Consider the following 22544-nt stretch of genomic DNA (forward strand, 5'->3'; position numbering starts at 1 on the left):
TCTGTTCCAGTGGAGGTCCTGGTCTGATATTTCCATTGGTTACCAGTGCAACACAATAGGAACACGTGCCCACCTTCACCAAACACTCACTCTACACCAGGCACTGCGTTAAGGGCTTTATCTGAGAGATCTCATTTAATGCCGACAAAACCCTGGTGTGGCAGCCATATTTTATTATGTAACCCCATTTTACAGATGAGGAGACTGAGGTACAAAGAGGTTCAGTAACTCTGAGGCCTGGAATCAGGCAGTCCAATCCCAGACTCTGGGCCTCCAACCACCCTCCAAAACTGATGCTGCAGGCCCACGCGGACACCCATGGTCACTGCAGCAAACCCACACGTTAGCCCCAAAACACAGGCTGAAGCAGGTCAAACACTTGGGAATCTTTCGTCCTCCACCGTGCGTGGCACTGTTATTGGAGACAAGCGGTCCAGAGGAGATAAGCCCATCTGTTTCAAAAGCAAACCCAAACAAAATCAACAGGCACATCTTTCCAGATCTCTGTTATTGAACAAAATGGTTGTCAGAAGTGGGTCCAGCTGAAATTAATATATTGCTATCTGAAGGTATTGCATCTGAGGGAGGTAGGGACAGAAAGTGAGAGGAGACAGCTAATCTCCACGTGTTCACTCTGCAAACATCCACTTAGGACTCTGTGGTTCCTGTCCCTGCCTCCTGGAGGGCACTGGTTGGGAGAGAGCCAGGCACAGAGCAGAGCATTTGAACACCCTGGGTGTCATGCATGGTGGGGTGAATGCACGGTGCACTGGGGGCACAGAGCAGGGACTTAGCCTGAGCAGAGGCACCTGGAGCCCAGCCCAGGTGATCTGGGGTTAGAGTGATGGTGAGGAATATTCCAGGGGAGGGAAGAGCATCTTCCAAGGCAAGGGTGCTTGAGGCGGAGAGAGGAGATCGTATAGAAAGGATGCGGTTGGAGGGGCTGGGGACAGGTCCTGGAGAAGTCAGCCCCCCAGCAGTCAGCCCAGACCACTCTGGCCTGGAGGTTGTCTTGTTCTCACCCTTTTGCGCAACCAGAACGGTCTCTCAGTTCTAGATGAAACGCAAAGCACTTGCCAAGAATATGGTGATGCCAAGAACACTCTGCTGATGCTGCATCTTGAAATAGTAAAAATAAATAATAGTAAATCACTTCTATCATGCTGCCCATGTCACCCTGCTCTTCCAAAGGCTTTATCTTGCTTATTATGCTCACTGAAAGTTTGAAAGTGGACAAATATTAATACTGCTATCGCCCTTGTTGTATTATTAAAAATATTAACAGCTCTCATTTTGGTGGCCCTCGTGGTGGCCAGCCATGAGCTAAGTGCCTTATATATAATATCCTATTTAGTAGAGAAGCAATCTGAGGCTCAGAGAGGTATAGTAACTTGCTCTAGGTCATACACGGGGAAAAGAATGGAGCCAGGACCCAAACCCAGAGTTTGCCTGATGTCTGAGCCCAGAGTCGTCCTGCAGGGCCTTTCTGCCTTGACATCATGTCGTCTAAGGACTTTGTGGATTTCTGAGAACATCTTCATCGGTTATTATATTTGTCCCTCCAAAGAACTGTCTGAATTTAGCAGAAAAAGAACCGTGGCTCAGAGAGGTGAAGTGTCCTCTCCAAGGTCACACAGCTTTTGAAAGGGCCAACTGAAGACTTGAGCCGAGGTCTTTCCATTTCAAAGCCAAGGCTCTATCTCCTTTACCATGGCTTCCATGTCCACAGCAAAGAAAAGGACAGCTAACATTCCAGCCCTGGTATGATTCTTAAAAAAAAAAAAAAAAACCCAAAACTCATGCTCTCTTAATTTCTGCATTGGCAGGTATTCATCAGGCAAATCAAAAGACAAATACCTAGGAGAGCAGGACACACAGATCACAGCCAAAATGACATCATAAGGAGCAGGCTGTGCCAAGCAAATCTAATTTCCTCTGACAGAGTGGCAGGCTGCGAGATAAGACGAAAGTCACTGCCGTTGCTGTGTCCCCAATTCTGAAGGACAAGTTAGATCAGCTCCACAGAAACAACTTGGGGGGGGAGGGCGGGCACAGGGCGCACCGCACCCCCCCAGAGGCACGCACACAGGCAGACACTCACGGACACTGACGCACACACATATACAGGCACACAGACACACACACACGCGTGCAAATACACCCACATGCCTTCAAAGACACAAACGCAGGTTGAGAGACACACAAATCCATATACATACATACACACGGATCTACACACCTCCCCCCCAGCTCAGACACATATACGGGGTCACTAGCAGAGACCCACACACATAGATGGAGACACACACATAAATACAGCGATATACAGATACGCAGAGCAACACATACAAATACACAGACACGCATACAGACAGGCACACCTGCCTGCCTCCCCTCCACAGGCAGAAGACATACAAACACACACACAGGGACAGAGATGCACGCGTGCAGTCACACACTCGCAGAAACACGCATAGACGCACGCATTCACTCACACACACTGAGACACACCCAGCATCCCTCTGCGGCAGGAGGTGCTGACTCTTCTCAAATCGTCTCCTCTGTGTCCCTGAAATTACATCTTTCCCAAATTGGAGACTGAAAAATGAATACCTCTCTGTCTGCGCATTTTCTCAACTCTGCCTGGCCCCCTGTCTTCATCCAGAAGCTTGGAACGCACACCCTGGCAACTAACTGTGTGTTGTTGAGAAAGGACGTGGACGTTGGAGTCAGGCTCGGGTGGGTTCCAGCTGAGGCTCTCCCGCTTACTAGGTGCGGGGACCTGGGCAAGTCTCACCTTTCTGCGCTTCAGTTTTCCCATCTGCACAGGGGTTGACGATCCGTTGGACTGGAACCCCTTGACCTTCTGGCATTCAGCAAGAACCTGTCCATGCTAAGCACTTTAGTTACTTGAACACCCGTCTTCCTCACCAGGCTAGAGGGCACCTTGTGGGCAGGGGTCTCGTCTGCGTCCCCCTCAGTCCGTCCTCCAGGACTCAGCAGTGTCTGCCAGGCACATGGTAGGCGCTCAGCAAATATTCGTGAAATGAATCAAAGAAGTCTATATCCTTAGGGTCTAGCACAGGCCTGGCACGAAGTAAGTGCCCCCTCATAATTAAAGTGTGTTGAAAAAAGTAATACATGAAGGCATAATCACAACCACGGACCAGGTTCTAACTGCATGCCCTAGCTGTATCACCTCATTTCATCTTCTTCATGAGACACACGTTCATTTGTAGATGAGGAAACTGAGATCCAGGGAAGTGAAATAATTCGCCCAAGGTTACTTCCTGGGGCAGCGATTCAAAACCAGGAGTATGATTGCTAAATGCATGCTCAGAATCTAACCACTGTAGACTTCATGCATAAATATTTTCCACCAGTGACACAACTCAGCTGATGACTTCTCCAGCCAGCTCTGCCTTATCTAGGTGCAGAGTAACCCTTTAGACTGAACCCGACATTTTATCTTCCATTCTGGGGTGACTTCTCAGCCTCCAGCATCCACCTAGAACACCTTTCATATGCCCACAGGGTTGCATTTTACACATACGTAATCCAAAAGCTCCTGATGTCTGCATTTCCCCTTGCTCCCTCTAGAGTAACACCCACCCATCCATTGGTCTATTTATCTGTCTAATTACCTGACCATTTTCCATTTGAGGCCATTCCGTCCCCAGATGTTTCTCTTCTGTGTTTGTGTAAACCACAGAGCCCCATCCTGCATTTGTCAAATCTGGTTTCCTCTCTCTTGCATTGGTACAATCCCTGGGTTTAAAAAAACCAGCCTTGGAGTGCCTGGATGGCTCAGTCGGTTAAACGTCTGACTCTTGCTATCAGTTTAGGTCTTGATCTCAGGGTCCTGAGTTCATGCCCAGCATGGAGCCTACTGAAAACAAAACAAAACAAAACAAAACAAAAAAACAACTCAAACAACCTGTGGGCCAATCAAGCTACTTTACATAACTACTTGATGGTGCACAGTTAAGCATTTTGCAAATCCCGAGAGGTTCTTACCCTTGTACCCCCTGCGCTTCTGCACACCTCAGACACACTCAAATCCCCCACCCCCTCCCCCACCACCCCCAGTTTCCCTTAAAAAAGAGGGTGTTGTGAAAGATCTCTGCCTCTGTCTGGGCAGGCAGAATGGATACAGCCACAGGGCATGGAGGCCATAATTATCCTTCCCCACAAAGGAAAATAAAAATGTCCAAAGATAGTGGCCACCTGGCAGGCAGGGGACCGGGGCAGGCGGCAGTGACTCATCGGGCACGCCAGGCAGTCACTCTCCCCCTGCAAGCAGGCTCCGAGCTTACTCACAGCTTTGCCAGGCGAGCGAGCAGGAGAACAGAGGCATCTGAGGGTGAGGGAGGCTCTATTTCTGCTAGCTTGAACTCTACCATGACACAAGAGGCTTTCAAGACTTTTTTTTTTTTTTTTTTTTTAATCACTCTCTTGCTTCCCAGTTGGGACTCTATTCACTGGGAGAGCCCCATGTGAACAGAGTGGATCTAAGCTGTCTATATATATTAACCAAGCAACCCAGATTTTCCCTGTCCTTGTCATGTCAAACCCCTGTCCCCTTCAGCATCTGCGTGAAATTTTACCACTAGCGATTGATTTCATGGGGCTGAACTGAGTCTTCTCCTGGGGCGGTTCTTTAAAACAGCGAAGTCCCCTTGTGTGGAGTAAGGTGAGCGGGGAGGGAGGAGAGCTGAAGGGGTTAAGGAGAAGCTACTGCGCGCCAGGAACTGTGCCAGGCCCTTGATAAGAGTCATCTCCCCGAACGCTCACAGCCCCTGCCTGTCTCCGTTTCGGAGCCGCTAAAAGGGACTTTCAGAGAGGGGAAGTGACCTACTCAATGTTCACGGAAAGGCCAGGATTCAGGCCCGTTTGGCCCCAACGGTGACACTCTTCTCTTGGGTCCCTGTTACCTCCCAGATGGTTTACAGTCCTCCTACACGGCTGCAGAGACACCCCTCGCTTTGTTCACACTGGGATGACAAAGAAATGTCACCGCAAGTGCCCAATGCTAACACACCGGCTCAACTGGGAAACATGTCCTGTTTCCTGGAGCACTGGTCTCGTTGTCTGGAACACCGAAATTTAGGGTGTGGCATGCATCTGCTAGCAAGAGGGATCGGCTTGAAGACCAAAAGTCCAGAGCATGGCGGCGCTGCAAGCAAGCGACATGTGGGGCCTGATGGGACAGCCGAGGCCCTAAAAGCAGCCCTTGACCTCACTTCCTCAATGAGTCCTAATGTCCGGCTGTATCTGGGTCACAGTCATCTGCATTTTACGGTCATCTGCTGTTGAAACCGCCTCGTTGACCGCAGTCCGTAATCAATCACTATTAGAAAGTACTGGAGTTCTGAGGCGGCCTCTTTCATACACTTCTGATGAGGGCTCTTCTGCTCCGAGGTCTTCTGCTGAGGTTCCGACCTGGACAACCCAAAGTTCCTCATCCACAGACTCCCGGACTTCAGACTAAACTAACTCTTGCCTCCCCTCTGACCTTTCTCTCTTGGGGTTGCCGTCCTGCCAGCTCAGGAAATAGCAACCATCAGAGGCCATGGTGTCGTCCTAGACTCGTAGCTTCTCTGTGCCTCCACTTCCCCTCAGATACCAAGCCTGGGAATCTGTCCCCTGCACCCCATCTCCATCTTCCCACCACAGTCCTGTCTTTCCCTGCCCAGGTGGCTGCAACAGGCTCCTCACTGGCATGCTAACCCCAGCCCACCCTCCACCCTGGCTCAGAGAGAACCTTCTAACAATGTACAAAGTCGGCCACATCGCGGCATGTTTAAAAATACTCCCATGGAGCCACATTTCCTGAAGATAAAATCCAAATGCCCGGGCCTGGCATCCAAGAACTTTCGTTACCAGATCCCTGCCTCTTTCTCTCGAACCTTATCTACAGCTACTCCGGAGACACAACCTGCCTTCCCATCATACAGACCCAGGGCAGCCCCTCCAAGGCTGGCCTCCAGACCTCCCACCTTTGAACAGGGTCTTCCCTCGGCTGAGCTGCCCTTTCCTTGTTTATGTAACTCCACTCATCCCTCAGCTCAGCTCTGGCCTCCCAGGCCCACCCTTCCCAGATGGCCAGCCCAGATGGGGTGCCCCCTCTGGGCCCCCGCACCCTCCGGTGTCCCGTATCATGCAGGCTCAGGAGTCTTCCTTGGCTTTTGAGTTTCCAAAACCAGATTCTCAGAAGAGTAGAAAGAACTCGTGGCTTAGCCAAAAACATGTGGAGGAAGGCAATCACGAGCAAAGCAAGGTGTTCCTCTCCCCCCTGCAGACAGAAGAATGTTCCCAGGAGTGATGTGCGGTGGGCTGGGAGGGGGAGTGACGAGCGCGCCCACGCTCCTGTGGGAGGCCCGCATGCTTGGTTCCCAGGGCCAGGTATGGGGCAGGGGCAAAGTCCCAGAGTCCGTGGGGTCGGTGGGGTCTCTGAGCTGAAGGGAAGAGGCAGTCCCAGGGAGGCAGGAAGGCCCAAAAGAGCAGAAGCGGCCACATGGCATCTAGGCAGTGGGGGTTCAGAAATTTCTTAGCTTCCCACAATCCTGCGAGGCACCAAGAATAATACAATGTTCCTGTGAACCCCAGAATGTCACAGAGGTAACAGAGTCACCTGACCTGAGACAGGCTGCAGACCGGAAATGGGGACAGCTCCATGGAGACCTGCATTGACCAGTGACTCAGAATGGTAAATGACACTGACAGGTGACATCAAAGGCCAGGTGGCCCTCCTCCCATCACCTTTGCACACCAAGCATAGATACTGTCTCTGGGGAAAGGGAGGCGGTGGACCCACTACAGCTGAGTTGCTACCTATCCCTACCAAACGGAGGCTCAAAATAGAAATTGAATTCAGTTAGGTATGATAGAGAAATTTATATTTGTCCCACACCTGAGTTCATGGACTGATGATCATACCCATTCCAAGTGAATCCATGAACACAGATGAAAAACAACTTGGCCAGAAAAACACATGTATTCAGAGCTGGGACCGTGCCTGAAATAGGGGCCTGTCTCTTTCCTCTGTTTTGATTGCTAGGGCAGCCCAACATGATACACCAAAAATCCATGAACTAGATCCAAAGTCTGTCTGTTTGGCGATTAAAGTTACCTCTGGAGAGTCCCAACACAGTACGCCATACAAGAATAAGAGTTGGATAATCAGCGACCAGGCTTGAAGGTAATGGGGCTATGCGATGCTGAGTCATGTTTCGGGCATCTCTCCTTCCTGTGTCACAAGAAAAGGGTGGTCAGTAAAGGCTTCTCTGCAAAAATGAGGCCAGAGATGAAATCTGTAAATAAGTAGAACTAGGCAGGGAGGGCGGGGCTACCAGGCAGACAAAACTGCTTTGCAAAAGTCCTGTGGTAGGAAAATGTGGACTTGTTCATGGAAGAAAATAGGCCCCTATGTCTGGAACACTGTGAGTGAAAGGTGGCTGAAACAGTTCATTGATTGGTGCTTCTAAAATGCTCCCCTCCTTCCCCTTGAGGTTGGGCAGGACTAGTGACTTGCTTCTAGAATAGACTAAAATAGCAATGGTATGCCTCTTCTGAGAATAACTTATAAAAGACTTCCTTCTTGCTCACACTCCATCTCTTGCTTTCTCACTTGTTTGTTCTGATAAAGAAGCCCGCATGGCAAGAAACTGAGGGAGCCTCCAGCCAACAGCCAGTGAGGTGCTGAATCCTGCCAACAACTCAAGAGGAACCTCGAGATGACTGCAGCCCCACATGATTACAGTCCAGTGAGAGACACTGAGCCAGAGGATGCAGCCGAGCCACACCCAGATTCCCAACCCACAGAAACCGTGACATAATAATCCTGTGTTGTTTTCTAAGCCACTAAGTTTTGGGGCCATTTGTCACACAGCTGTAGATAACTGATACAGCTAATTGGGCAGGAAGGTATGAGATAATACAGAATATTTTAGATTGTGGTGGTTATCCTTAGGGTTTTCAGCTGCTCCCTACAAGTGTTCAACCTGGGACCTACGTGTCATCCAGCTGGACTTCTGATCCTGAACCTTTCTGACTCATAAGACCTATGTACCATCTGAAGTTGGGTGTAAGAGGATGTCTGATTTACTAACATCAGCATGGTGGGTGGGCAATAGGAGGGTGGAAGGGGCAGAAATTCACCTTTGCTGACAACCTATTGAGCACCAGGCCCTTGCTGGATGTTCTGCCTTATGTATCTCATTGGTCCTTATGGGAATCCGTGCACCTTGAAGGAGTGCAATTAAGTAACCGGCCTAGAGACAGCCGGCCAGTAAGACATGTGGCCAGGATCTCTGCTTTTGAGGTCAGCTGCCTACCATAGCCCTCTGATACCACTCTCACCAGTGAGTGGCCTTTCCAGAAATAGCTGGTCGGCTGGGTGAGAACCAATGGTAGAGAAGGCAGAAAACTAAGATGCTTTCTTAGCGTCTTAGGGGAAAATACTCCCAATGTTGGTCCAGGCAGACATGCCTAGTGCAACTAAAGAAGCTGTGGTATTGGCTACGTATGGCAGGGACAACATTCTCCTATTGGGAGTGTCTAACCCACCCAATACATTTCCCAGCCTCCCTTGCTCTAGGGGGTGGCCAATAAGCTAAAAGTCATCAGGTGGACCTTCTTGTCATTTGTTTTTGTTTTTTTTTTTTTAAGTGCTGACTCATCTAAGAGGTGCACACTCTTACACTTCTCCTTTCCTTTCCATGCCTGGAATGTAGGCATAATGGCTGGATCTGCAGCAACATTCTACGGCCACGCAATGACCTCGATGATGGAAACTACATTCTAAGGAGAGCAGAGCACAGATAGAAGGAGTCTTGGCTCCTTGGAGGGGATGACTGGGGAGCCAGCCCTTGACTATTTGCATCAGAACTGCTTTTATACAAGAGAAAAGTAAATCCTTATCTTCTTTAGGCCACTATAATCTGGGTTTTCTGTTACAGGTAGCTGATACTAGTCCTAAGTGATATACTCACAGTCTCAGTTAAGATATTTAATAAGCAGCATTTGGGGATTTCATTTTAAAATTGCCAAGACTCCAGACTCTCAGAGATTTTCCCTTATGCCCTTCTTATTAAACAGTTATTAGTATGCTCTCCAGAGGAGGGGCCAGCTAAGATTCCCTGGGCACCTCCTTTCCCGTATGCACTGTACTCACCTCACAGTGCACCTGTGAGATGGAATTTTCATCCCATTTTACAGATGAGGAAATGAAGTCCAGACAGATTACATCACTGTCCAGGGAACACAGCTAGGCTTTGAGGCCAGACCTATCTGGCCTCACAGCCCATACTTCTGTTGCTTCCCCCACTGCCTCCCAGGTCTAGAACCCTGAGGAGATGGGGCCAGTTGGACCATTCAGAGGGCCCTGGATCAGGTTGCCTGGCCTTCACCAAATCTCCAACTGCAGCCACTGACCGAAGTCTTCTCCACTGCAAGGTGACTAAAGCAGACGGCCCAGCTGGTCGTCTCCCTAACTTACTGCCATCCTGTTTACTGGCCATCTGGCCTTCATCTCTCTGATTCTCTGACTGTCCCTGTTTATGGACCCTCTTAAAGGGACAGAGGTCCTCCTTGGTTTCAGTAAAGGACCCTCATTCCTAAACCAATACGTTCCCAACCTGTCTGGCAAGCCTGACAAAGAAAAGGCCAGAAGAGCAGGGATTTCTGGTTGCAACACAAGCCTGTTTCTAAAACTTCAGATTACAGTGCCCAAAAGGCTTACCGGTTCCAAACAAACACAGTCCCACCCCCCGGCACAAATGCCATCAGAGCAGCCTGACTCTTCAGCAGGCTCTAAATATGCTCCACCAAAACTTGCTTTACCCTGTTTGAAACTCCTCTGTCTGTCCCAGGAGAGACTGGAAATACACTCTTTCTAGGAGCTGGTGGAAAATTAACCCACATTAGGAGAGAGCTAGGTGATGCTGAATCGGGGACAGGAAGGTCCATTTGAAAGAAAAAAAAATGTTCTTTGTAACCAGGACAAGGCTAAGCATGCGTCCCTTTATTGGTCCAAATCTATGCCAGCCTCCCACTGGCATCTGTGGGTGTGCTCCGAACAAGCTATGGATTTCTACAGAGACGGTCACCATGGCACTAGGGGCCTTATTCTGCTATTTCAAGAGGGAAAATAAGCAAAAGGTCAAAGGAAGAAAATCTACCATAGGGATTTTCAAACCACAAATATTTATTAATGCTTTAGTGTGTGCCTGGAACTACATTAGATGCTGTCCAGAGCAAGCTGGGCTGGGGGAATTAACCTGTATTGCAACCCCTGTGTGTTAAGTGCAAGGCAAGGCATTGACAGTCCATGATCTGATTTCTCTCTCACAACAGTATAATCCCGAGTTTGTCAATTGGGGAAAAAAATAACGTTTAAGTAACTTGCCCAAGAGCATCCAGGAGCATGGCACTGGATCAGGCCAATTCCCAGCTGGAAGTAGAGGGTACATTCAGGGGGGATCCAAGGTCTGTTCACAGGGATGTGCGGTGGGTTAGGGAGCCAATAGGTTAGGGGCACTGAGGCAGCTGGTACTGGCACGAGGAGAGTCTCTAACCTCCTGTTGGCCTGAGGAGCAAGTAAAGGAAATAGTGTTACCAGTCCCGGAGGGACCACAAATGAGGAAGGGGCGCTGGACTTGGAGCACACAAGAACTGGGCAGACAGTGGGTGGTGGGGCGTTGGCAAATGGAGCACCACTGGCACAGGTTCACCTACTGACCGCACCTGGGTCATGGTCTCCTCCTTGGGTGGTGCCAAGCCCCATCAAACAACTGCAGGTAGAAGGGGGATGCTTCTGTGTAGAAATTGGCAATTACCGCACTAATTCTGTATAACCACCACCAAACCCAGTGGCTTACACTAACAAGCATTTTTTTTCTTGCTCATGAATCTGGGGATAAATGGTGCTCCTGCTGGGGCTGCCGGGGCTTGGCTCCAGGCTGCGGGTCGAGTTGGGTCTGCACCATGGGCTCCTCAACCCTTGTGGACCAAGAGATGTGCTTTTTTCATCTCAGATAACAGGAGTACACAAGATTGAACCACACAACCCACATCCCACCGGTTAGTGCAAGTCTCTTGACCAAGTTCAACAACAGTGCCATAAGGAGATAATCTTCAGCCAGTCTACCGAGAAGCACCGCAAACCCAAGAGGTAACGGTTATGATGTATAATCCTGTTATGTGGGAATGAAGAATTAAGAAGCAGTATTCCAATCTACCACATTCCTCAAAGGAAAATAAATATGCTAATATCAAAAGAGAATAGATGCCAGTTAAAAACAACCAATGTCCACCATAGCAGTCGCACACACTGTTTGTTTGGACAAGCTGTAGAAGTTTGAGGAGGATGAGAGCATGTTTGCTGAATTCCTTACTGTCCCCGGGTCAAGACTCAAACAATGTTGGTCAGTGAGATGGTAGAGGCTGGAGGGGGGTAGGTCTCCAATGCAGACTTCGGGACTCTGAACTCAACAGTGTCCTCTTCATGACGTTCGTGAAAGTCATGATCATCAAATTCAGGGGAATTACAGAGGTAGGGGTAAGAGCCCAGCCCTGGGTCCTGAAACATTTGGAACCTAAAAATATTGTGAATGGCATGTGTGAGACTGAATCCAATCGCATGATGTTCACAGGGGTAGTCGTAGGTCTTGCCACCTGGGGCTCAAAACTTGATCACGTGGGCACAAGGTCGGGGATTTTACTTAGTTCTGTGCTTCTAGGTAGAGACCCTCTCTGAGCCTCAGTTGCTTCATCTGCAAAATGGGGCTAATAAGACCTGCCTTGGAGAAGTGTGGTGAAGGTTCAAAGCACAACCATATGTGAACTGAGCCTGGAATCTAGGAGGTGCTCAGTGCACATTGGTGCCTACACATCCTTTCCTGAATAGCAGCAGATGTGCCTGTCACCTAGGGATTCTAGTGGACTCAACGATTATGCTGTGTTGGATGTGCCCAATAGGAAGGCAGACAGAGCAAGCACTCAGTAGGGAAGAGGAGAAAGTTGCTGCTCCCTGCACTTCAGCCCTCCTCTACAGTGGCCCATTTGACTTCAGGCACCTTGCTTAAAAGGGGACTTTGATAAAGGGTAGCACATCCAGTAAGAGCCACGGGAAACGGAAGAGAACTCAACACACTCCCTAACAAGAAGGTTGAAGGAATAGGGGATCTTGAGAGAAGAGAGAGTCATGATGCCAAACAGTTCCCAGAGTGGTGTTGCAAAGAGTGACTGCTATTTTGGGAGTGTTGTATGCAATGTTGGATCCAACTTTGGAGACTATTGGATGCAAATGGCAGGCTGGAGATTTGGGCTCAGAGTAGGGACTTTGAACGCAACACAGTGGCCTAAGATTGGAATGCACTGCCTTACTGTGGGGTTTGGGTCAGACACACCTTATTCAAATCCTGGCTTAGCTGCTTATTCCTGTGTGACCTTGGGCAAATATTTCTACTTCTCTGGGCCTCTGCCTGGGTCAGAGTTTTGAGCACATAACATGCTAAGGAAGGGGTAACCGTTGACAAAGATTCTCTGATTCCACCTGCCAATAAGAATCACTGCTCTCTCCAGAATCAGGGAGGAGGCAGAAGCCATATGAGGGGAAATAATAACCCTCCCCTGGCACCCCGGGAGAATGAGACGATTCAAGGGTCGACGTTTTTGCCTCCCCCCCCCCCTGTAAAATGGCAGGCTTCAGGGAGAGAGAAAGGGTGAGGACACTGGCTGTTTGAGCTATCCCTCCAGGACCTAGCACTAGACTTGACGCCATGGCAGCCTTTTATCAATATTAGAAAGAAGGAGGGAGGGAGGAACGAAGGTGAATATTCTATGTGCTAAGCACTCCTCCCTTACAGAATCTAATCTTCCTAAGTGCTGATAAACGGGGAATGATCATCCCTTATTTTCAGGATGATAATTAAGGGGAACTGAGCTTAGCTAATTGCCTTTTGCAATTATGAGAACTTGGGCAAGTTACTTAACTTGCCTGTGCCTCAGTTTCCTTATCTGAAAACTGGAGGTGACAGTAATAGCATCTAGCTCCTAGATCTGTCATGTGAGTTCTCTGTCTGGCATGTGATAAAGCCTGACTAATTGTAAGCTATTATTACCATGTTGTTGCAAAGGGCAGCTTTGGGACTCAAAGCCAGGTCTCTGATTAGAAGGTTCTTTCTACCATACCCTGCACATCTACAAACAAAGATTTTAGTGGTTCCATCCCTATTATCAATGCCTGATATGTAAATTAATTTTCAGCTATCTTCCCTCTCCCAAGTTGAGGCCTGAGCCACAGATGTGTAAGTTGCTCTAAGCTGGATTTTCTTGGAGGGTGTTGAAAATGCAGCCTAGAGCTGAAGGGGAAAATAAATCTCATAAAATAGTGCCAAAGCAATAAATGCAGATCGTGGGATTCATGATGATGACAACCCATCGATGTCCATGAATATTTGATCAGATCGGCTTCTGGGAGGGTGGCCCGGGATTTTCAGGCAGGCTGTGGTTTGGGCTTGCCAGCAATGGACATGCAAGAATGCAACCGACTCCGCACCTGGGCATTCCTCCTATCTGAAGTTTCTGCTGTGCCAACCTGAAGCAGGTGGTGGGTCAACCAAAGGGACCAAGGGTTGAGGAGGAGGAGGAGTGGGGGGTGCCACTCACCACGTGCCACCTCCCCACTAGAGTGCCCCAAATGGCCAGTGGTTCTCCCTGGCACTGACCCAAGATGATGCCATCAACACAGGCTAGAAGCCACTCCGCTCACTAGGGAGGAGCCAGAATCGTGTGAACCAATCCCCAAGCCCCATGCGACATCCCAGCAACCTCCGGGACAGGTCTGGGAGCAGCTCAGGTTTCTGGTCGAGTGACGGGCCCTAACCGGGGCCTCTCCGAGCAGATCCGGCTGCACTCCAGCAATGCCTGCCTAAGCCAGGGATGCGCAGTTGAGGGAGGTCAGGCTTCGGCTCGCTGGAGACCCCAGAGCGAGGGACTATTGTTGCTCCTTGAAACTTTTAAAAAGGAAGTGTCTGGTTTGATCTAGATTCGCCACTTGCCAGCTCTGGGATGGATGTAAGCAAATCCCTTAGCCTCTCTGGGCCACGCTTTCCTCATCTTTAGTGTGAGGATACAAAAAAGTACCCAGTTCTCGCATTTATGCTGGGACACGAGTGAAACAAGCCATGCAAAATATTTTGTGTGCTTGGCCCACACCAAATGCTTAACAAACATGAGCTACTTTTGTCATTTATTGTCACCACTGCTGTTCAGGGTGTGTTCCTGGGAAACAGAAGGATGTGTCACATTGGCCAAGGTCATCTTCTTCAGACCCCGGTGGAACAATGAGGGAGCCAATGTTCAACCATTTCTTCGCGACTGAGACTTTGGGACCCAGATAAGCAACTTCCTCCAGGTCCCACAGGTAGCTGGCAGCAGAGCTGAGCCCGAATCCAGGCCTTCTGCTCTCTTTCTCGTTGCACAATCTAGTGTACAAAATGTTCTCCCATGTATCTGTTCCCATCAGGCCAGGCTGCCACAACCCCTGATTTGAAGCCACATGCAGAACAAAGATAATTGGGTCCAGGCCACCTTGTCTATTTTGCCTTTGTCCTCTCTTGCAGTGCATTCTGGAAAGCTCCTCTGAGCTCTGGGAAGCTTCACAATTAGCATCTTTCTGACAGGCTTTTTTAATATCTAGAGGAAATCAGCACAAGGAACCTCTCCAAGATTTCAGCTTGCCCTTAAATTTCAGCCCCCAGCCTCAATAATATCTCTGTTCTTCGCTTCCCCCCATTTCAAAGGACAGCTGGAGAAATGTACCTGCCTCCAGGTTCTTTTTGTGGAAATTAAAGCAAACGCTCATGGCATAGGGACTTTTCCCTCATAGGGAAGAGGAAAGGAGTGGGGTTGGTAAAAATCGTGCCCCGGGCACTGAGCTTGATACTAAAACAGGAAGATCACCTGTGTTGTTATGAATGTTACTTTTTCTATAAACCTGAATTGAATTGGAGGCCAGACAAAAATAATGTTTTGCCTAAAAATAAAACAAAACACCGAAAACTCAAGCCATGAGGTGCATGACCGGGGGCAAGGGAGGGGTGCCAGAGGTATAGGCATCGAACCCACACAGACCTGCGTTCCAATTCCAGCTCTGCCGTGCTTGGGCCCAGAGACCCTGAACATATCATGGCACATCCCTGGACCTCAGTCTTCTCATCTGTAAAATAGGGACAATACTGCCCACCCAAAAGGCCCTTTGTCAGCTGTAAAAGGAGACAACATTTGAAAAGTACCCAACACAGGAGATGCACGATCAATACTAGCTTTCATCAAGTGTGACCATCACCATGGGATAGCATCCTCCAATGGCATTTTAAGGCAAAAGCCCAGGATGGTTCTGCTGCTGGGAGGAGTCTTGAAAAATCACTGAATCTCTAACCTTCATTTTCCAGAGGAACGGACCAAGGTAACTTACAATGGAAGTAGAAAAAAAGCTGCAAAATGCCACAGAAAGTCTGTTCTTGAGCTCTTCCAGAGCCAATACTGCTGACTCAAGGCGCTACTGATGGACAGGCAGTATGATTAGGATGTTTAAGGCTTATTTACAAGGCCAGGGTCCACAGCCTCGACCCCAGTGACGTCAGTGCCACAGCCAACTATGCGGGTTGTTCCAACGAAGGACTTTTGGCCCCTGGTTGGCCCTGCCTTCAAGGCTGTGGATGGATGAGCTGATCAGCATTAGCTGCCCTCGGGTCAGTTTCCTTGCCATGAAATGAGAATCCTTCCTCCATCCCAGGCTTATTGAAGGATGACTACTACCCGGAACAGAAGAGCTGCTAACCTCATCTGTGTGGCAGGCATTGCCCCCAGCGCTTCCCAAACATTCGCTCATTTGGCCCCAACAGCCTCAAGGAGGCGGCAGCCCTCGTTCCCCCTCATTTGACACACGTGGAAACTGAAGCCTGTGGAGGTGAACTCACCCCCTCAAGGTCACACAGCTGGAAGGAAGGAAGGAAATCACCCCCTCAAGGTCACACAGCTGGAAGGAAGGAAGGAAATGGAAGGAAGAGGGGAGCCTTGACCCCTGTCTGTCTGTCAGACTCCAGATTTCTGTGCTCCAAATCACAGGGCTGTTCTGGGCATGCCTGGTGCCTGGTGGGTCCTCGGTCAGTGGCTACCACAACCAGCAGCGACTAATGGACTAGAACAGAGAGGACAGCTCTGCTACCCCCAGAAGGATAGGAGGGCCACTGCAATGCAGACTTCTGTACCGAGTTATTTGGGCCACAGCAGACTGCCCTCACTAACATCTCTGAGTTCTGAGCGGGATGGGAGAGCCAGGGAGTGAAGGGCAGTTTCTCGCCTCCTGCGTTAGTGGTCGGGGCTACCACAACCAAGTACCACAGACTGGGTGGCCTGAACAACAGACACTTAGCTCCTCACAGTTCTGGAGACTGCAAGTCCAAGACCAGGGTGTTGGCGGGATTGGCTTCCTCTGAGGCCTCTCTCCTTGCCTTGTGGGCGACCATCCCCCTTCTGCGTCCTCTCTGCGTGTCAGTGTGCTTACTTCCTCTCTTTGTCAGGATGTCACACCGACTGGATTAGGACCACCCAATGTGATCTCATTTTAATCGTGCTACCTCTTTCTCCAAATACAGTCCCATCCTGAAGTAGTAGGGGTTAGGACTTCCACATATGAATTTAGGGGGAATATTATTCAGCCCATAAACACTTCCCCTGACTGTGAGGGGTCAGGGTGCCTTTCTGGGCCTCACACTCTGGCCTGCCTCTCAGGGACAGAGGCCTCTGGGCTCAGGGTTCCCAGCAGCATCTGTGGCTGTTCACAGACAGGCAGGGCCTGATCTAGTGCCATCTCCTCAGAGAGGCCTCTTCCGACCACGCTGTCTAAAGAAGCCCCATTCCCCCCAAAACACACTCTTATCACCTGAACTTGTGTGTTATTTGCTTGTTTACTGTCCATCTCTCCCACTAGAATGTCAGGTCCACGCAGACAGCAACTTTAGCTTGTCCCAACTGGGTCACCAGCACTTAGGTCAGGAGATGGGGGAGGGGAGAGAGGAACGAACAGGTGAAGCACGAGGGATTTTTTAGGGCAGTGAAACTATTCTTGTGTGACGCTATAATGGGGGACACATGTCATTAGGCATTTGTTCGAACCCATAGACTGTACAACACAAAAGAAGTGGATAAACTATGAAGTTTAGTTAATAATAATATATTAATGTTAGTTCATCAATTGTAGCAAGTGTGCCTCACTGTAACAGGAGAAAAGGCCGGCAGTGGGAATTGGGGGTATGTGGGAACTCTCGGACACTTTCCGCTCATTTTTCTGTAAACCTAAAACTGCTCAAGAAATAGTCTATTAATTAAAACAAAACAAAACAAACACCTAGCATTTGGCAGGTGCCCAGTAGGTCTTTGCCAGTGATGGAAGGAATCAACTGGTCAGCCTCAATTTATGGAGGTTTTCTCCATACCCACCACGGGGATGTAAAAAGCCCAGATGAGGTAACAAGGCAGAGACCCACAGGAAGCGTTACAGAGCTAGCAGGGAGAAACACAAGGTCAGTGGTAAGTAAGTGTTCATTCTAAAGCTCCTGCCAACAGCCTGCAGGGAGGTGGTGCTGTTGGTCACCTGCAGACAGGTCCCCTGCCCACCTGAGGCTGCAGGAACGCCTTGCGGTCAAGAAAGCAAGAGCACCTTCCAACTAGGGAGGGACAGGAGCGGTGGGTTCCCTCCATGTGACACGCAAGAGTGTGAGGCCCATGATTTCTCAGAGGTCCCCAGCGGGACAGAGCCCGGGGGCCCACAGCGGGAGCCTGCTCATCATACAGCGCTTTCCCTCCCTTCCCTGTGTCACTTCCCCACTCCCTCACCAAGCCTCCTGGGGCTGCCTCTCAAATAAATACTTGCCCCAGCTCCTTGTCTTGGCGCCCCCCGCCCCTGCTTCTCGGGGACCCAAACGAAGACACTGTCCGCTGCAAAATGTGCTGCAGAGGAGGTATGCTGTAGGTGGCAACTGCTGTTATCATAAGTGATTTCATGACAGCAATAACAAGAGTCACTACGATGATTAAGTAAAGCCCCAGTGGGGAGGTCTCTAGCCCAAGTTCACTCGCAGTGGGGAGAGGGCAGAGGGGGGTCCTCATGTAGGTCCGTATGATACCCATGCCAGTGAGGCCCCACACACCCACACAGTTCCTTACTCTGGGGTAAAGTGCCTGCTGCAGATTTCCAGGGCTCCCAAGGTGCTGCCGTTGGAGGTCAGATGATAAGAACACGGGGGTAATCCCAGAGAGCTTCCTGGAAAAGGTGCCACTGGAACCCCAATGGAAGAGCATAGATTCTGGAGTCAAGCTCAGATTTGTGATTGGATTCTGTGGCCCTTTGGATACTGTGACATTGATGACTCTGGGTCTTGTAGTCTCATTAGAAAATGGGAATAATCGGGCCCATCTCACAAGATTGTTAGGAAAATTAAGAGAACAGGTTTTAGTGTGAGACAGCTCTGGGTTGGGGTTCCAGTGCTGTCATATGCAAAGTGAAGAAAACATTTTAAACCTCTCTAATCGTTCTTTAATCTGTAAGATGGAAATAGTAACAATATTTACCAAATAGAATAATATAGGAGTAAATAAGATAAAGCCTGTAAATTGCTTAGCATGGCACACGAAATATGGTAAGTGCTCACTCAATATTTGGTACTTTAAATCAAGAGATTAGTGGCAGTGGGGTATATTTGGTACGAACAATTTTGGATAACAATGTGGCAGATCAAATTTCAAATGCCCTTACCTCTGGCTCAGCAATTCCACTTTCAGGAGTTTATCCCAGGGATCTATCAAGATTTATGTGAGAGGATGCTGATTGAAGCATCACTTCTAACCACAAAACACTGGAAAGAACTCAAATGCCCATTGTCAGGGAACTGGTCCTATCGATTGTTGGCAGGACCCACAGAGAAATAGCATGCAGCTGCTGGAAGGCGAAATGAAAGTTTGTGTGCGTACAGAAAGATGGCCACAATATATTAAGTAAAAAAGCAAGTGGTAGAAGCGTTGTACACATTCTTCCATCTTTGTTTTAAGAAAAAGGTAAGGCATACACATGTGCTTAGAAATAGTCTAAAAAGATTTACAAGAAACTATTAACATTGATTACAGTGGTGGTTCTCAGCAGGGGTGATTTTGCCCCCAGGGACATCTGCCAAAACCTGGAGACATTTCTGGTTGTCTGGGAAGGTGGGGGGAAGGGGTGGCACCGGCATCTAGGGGACAAAGGCCAAGGATGGTGCCTGACATCCTACAGCGCACAGGAGAGCTCCCCCCGAGCAAGGAACCGTCTGGTCCTAAATGTCCATAGTGCCGAGGCTGAGAAAAGCCTGCTATGGAGAGAGAGAAGGGCTCTGGAACGTGAGGAAGGAGACTTATTTTTCATACTATCATACTTCTCTAAGGCTAGCCTGTATTACGTTAATGGAGTAACAACGACACCTGTCTGCTCTCAACTCGGAGATGGTGCCAGCAAGCAGTAGCTGTTCTTTCCCTGAGTTTCAGTTTCCACATCCGCAGAAGTGGGTGTGCTGACGCCCAAGCGGGGGCTGCTGGGCTCACTGGAGACATACCGTACGGTGTCAAGGGCCACCCACGTCTCAGTATGCTGTGGTCACTCTGCAGCGGCAGGTGGAAGCAGCCCCAGGGACGCGCCTGGTGTGTCTGAGGGCAGGGCTGGCCACCCGGAGGGCGGGAGATGGGCATCAGCAGCTTACGCTCCGGGGCCACGGAACCCACAGCTGTCGCAGGCCAGGCGGGGCCGGGGGGGGCCTCCACCGGGGCTCCCTGGAAAAACAGCCCAGCGGGCCACCTGCCAGCCCCTACTGCAGGAACAAAGATGACAGGCACGTTCAACACAGAACAGAGGCTTCCACACGGAGGGGTGCCCAGCTGGTGACCATGCATGTGCACCTGAGATCCTCCGGCTGCCAGTTCCAGCAGAGCAGGTCCAACAGTTGGGGAAAATGTCTTTTTTTCTAAATGGCTGACGATAAAAACCTAACTTAGGGAAAGTCACCACTGACTTCTAGGCATACATTTTACACCTATGTGTTCGTATTTAATGTTCACACCACCCAAGGACCTTGGAACTATCATTTTACAGGTGGAAAAAGAGGGTCAGAGAGAAGAGGTGATATTCTCACAATTTCAGGTCTGTTATTCGTAGACCTGGCCATCTGACTCGGAGTCACCGACCTGCTTGGGGGGCAGCGGCCCCATATCCCTTCTGTCACAGGGTAATCTCCAGCCACTTCTCAGATCAGGGACACTCCTGAAAAACACACCCTGAGTTTGAATAGCCACATCCTTGCTCGGAAAGAAGAGTCAGGAGTTCCACTGCTAAAGTCAATTTCATTTCCCATGGCACTGAACCTAACGTTGCTGTGTCCCTGTCAGACGGGGCGGCCAGAGAGAATACAGGACACCCGAGTAACTGTCCCAGGCAAAATGTGCCATCCTTATACTAACCAATTATATGTTGTTTATCTGAAATTCAAATTTAAGTGGGTGTCCCATATTTTTATTTGCTAAATTTGACAACCCTCCTGTCAGAGCAAGGAGGAGATTAACTGTTCCCTCCATCCTAAGGAGCTGATCTCATCCGAGAGAGATTTGGCATTTGTGCCCTTCGTCTTGCTCCCTTCCCAAGGGAGCTTGGAGACTGCTGAAGGTCAAGGTGGTCACTGCCCAGGACAGTTACCCAGGCTAGGTGTGAGGGACTTTTCGGGAAGCTGGTCGGCACAGGGACCATGGAGGAGAAGGGGTTGAGAGCAGAGAGTCATCTAGTATGTAGCCTTTTCAGACTGGCTTCCTTCACTTACAAGTATGAATTTAGGTCCCGCCATGTCTTTTCATGGCTTGATAGCTCATTTCTTTTTTAGGCTGAATCATATTCCATTGTCTGCATATGCTACAGTTTATGTATTCGTTCACCTACTGGAGGACATCTTAGTTGCTTCCAAGTTTTGACAATTATGAATAAAGCTGCAGTAAACATCTCTGTGTAGGTTTTTGGGTAGACATAAGTTTTCAACTCCTCTGCATAAATATCAGGGAGCTCGATTGCTGGATCCTATGGTAAGAATATGTTCAGTTTTATAAAAAAAACCACCAAACTGTTGACCAGAGTGGCTGTACCAGTTTGCATTCCCACCAGCACTGAATGGGAGTTCCTGCGGCTCTCTACAACCTTGTCAGCACTTGGTGGTGTCAGTGTTCTGGATTTTGGCCATTCTAATAGAAGTGTAGTGATAGCTCATTCTTGTTTGTTTCTTTAGAGGGGTAGAGGGGCAGAGGGAGAGAGAGAATCTTAAGCAGGTTCCACGCCCAGTGCAGAGCCCAACTCAGAACTCGATCTCACAACCCTGAGATCATGATCTGAGCCGAAATCAAGAGCCAGACACTTAACTGACTGAGCCACTCAGGAGCTCCTCATTTTTGTTTTAATTTGCATTTCCCTGATGACATATGATGTTGGTGTATCTTTTCAAATACTTATTTGCAATATGTATATTTTCTTCAGTCAGTGTCTGTTAAAGTCTTTGGCCCACTGTTTAATTGGGCTGTTTGTTTCCTTATTGTGAGTTTTAAGAGTTCTTTGTATATTTTGAGTAACAATCTTTTATCAGATGTGCCTTTTGCAAATATTTCTCCCTGTCTGTGACTGGTTTTCTCATTCTCTTGATACAGTCGTTTGTAGAGCGGAAGTTTTTAATTTTCATAAAGTCCAGCTTAGCAATTCTTTCTTTCATGGTCCTGTTTTGGGTGCTGTATCTGAAAAGGCATCACCATACCCAAGGTCATGAAGATTTTCTCCTCTGTTGTCTTCTACGAGTTTTATAGCTTTGAGTTTTATATTTCGGTCTGTGATTAATTTTGAGTTAATTTTTGTGAAAGGTATAAGGTCTATGTCTAAATTTTTTTTTTTTTTTGCATGTGGATGTCCAGTTTTTAGCACCGTTTTTTTGAAAACTATCTTTTCTCTACTGTATTGTTTTTGGTCTTTTGTCAAAGATTAGTTGACTTTATTTATGGGGGTCTATTTCTGGCCTCTCTATTCTGTTTCATTGATCTATTTGTCTGTTCTTTTGCCAACACAACACTGTCTTGATGACTGTAGCTCTTTTTAGCTTTCAAGTAAGTCTTGAGGTCAGGTAGTGTCAATCCTCTAACTTTTTTTCCCCTTCAATATTATGTTGGTAATTCTGGGTCTTTTGCCTCTTCATATAAACTTTAAAATCATTTTGGCAATACTCACAAGATAATTTTCTGGAATTTTGATTGGGGTTGCATTGACTCTATAGAACTAATATTCTGCCAATATCAAGTCTTCCTACCCATGGACATATATTTAGTTCTTTGATTTCATTCATCAAAGTTTTGTAGTTTTCCTCATAAATCTCACACATATTTTGTTAGATTTATACCCAAGTATTTTATCTCAAAGGGTGCCAATGTAAATG

General features: G+C 48.6%; 2 long non-coding RNA genes across 6 annotated transcripts in view; one reads left to right on the forward strand and one right to left on the reverse strand.

The window, feature by feature from the left end:
- The window catches only part of LOC141371892 (uncharacterized), a 42191-nt gene extending 24514 nt beyond the window's left edge, over positions 1–17677 (forward strand). For 2 of the 4 annotated variants that reach the window (XR_012377192.1, XR_012377196.1), the window contains exons 4-9: positions 7061–7201; positions 7649–8086; positions 8736–8910; positions 9339–9456; positions 11037–11173; positions 15459–17677. This is a non-coding gene — a long non-coding RNA (uncharacterized lncRNA). Of the gene's footprint in view, positions 1–7060; positions 7202–7648; positions 8087–8735; positions 8911–9338; positions 9457–11036; positions 11285–15458 lie in introns of those variants that run through there. The other 2 variants (XR_012377194.1, XR_012377193.1) reach the window with 2 other exon arrangements.
- LOC141371893 (uncharacterized) overlaps positions 1–22544 on the reverse strand; it is a 118824-nt gene that overhangs the window by 2894 nt on the left and 93386 nt on the right. The window contains exons 3-6 of one of the 2 annotated variants that reach the window (XR_012377199.1): positions 7133–7249; positions 3645–3889; positions 2798–3006; positions 165–1119 (exon numbers count right to left, since the gene is read on the reverse strand). This is a non-coding gene — a long non-coding RNA (uncharacterized lncRNA). Of the gene's footprint in view, positions 1–164; positions 1120–2797; positions 3007–3644; positions 3890–7132; positions 7250–22544 lie in introns of those variants that run through there. The other variant, XR_012377200.1, reaches the window with a different exon arrangement.

Source organism: Callorhinus ursinus, unplaced genomic scaffold (genome assembly GCF_003265705.2).
Source record: "Callorhinus ursinus isolate GAN/ISIS: 27379988/994484 unplaced genomic scaffold, GSC_fseal_2.0 scaffold3, whole genome shotgun sequence".
NCBI lineage: Eukaryota > Metazoa > Chordata > Mammalia > Carnivora > Otariidae > Callorhinus > Callorhinus ursinus.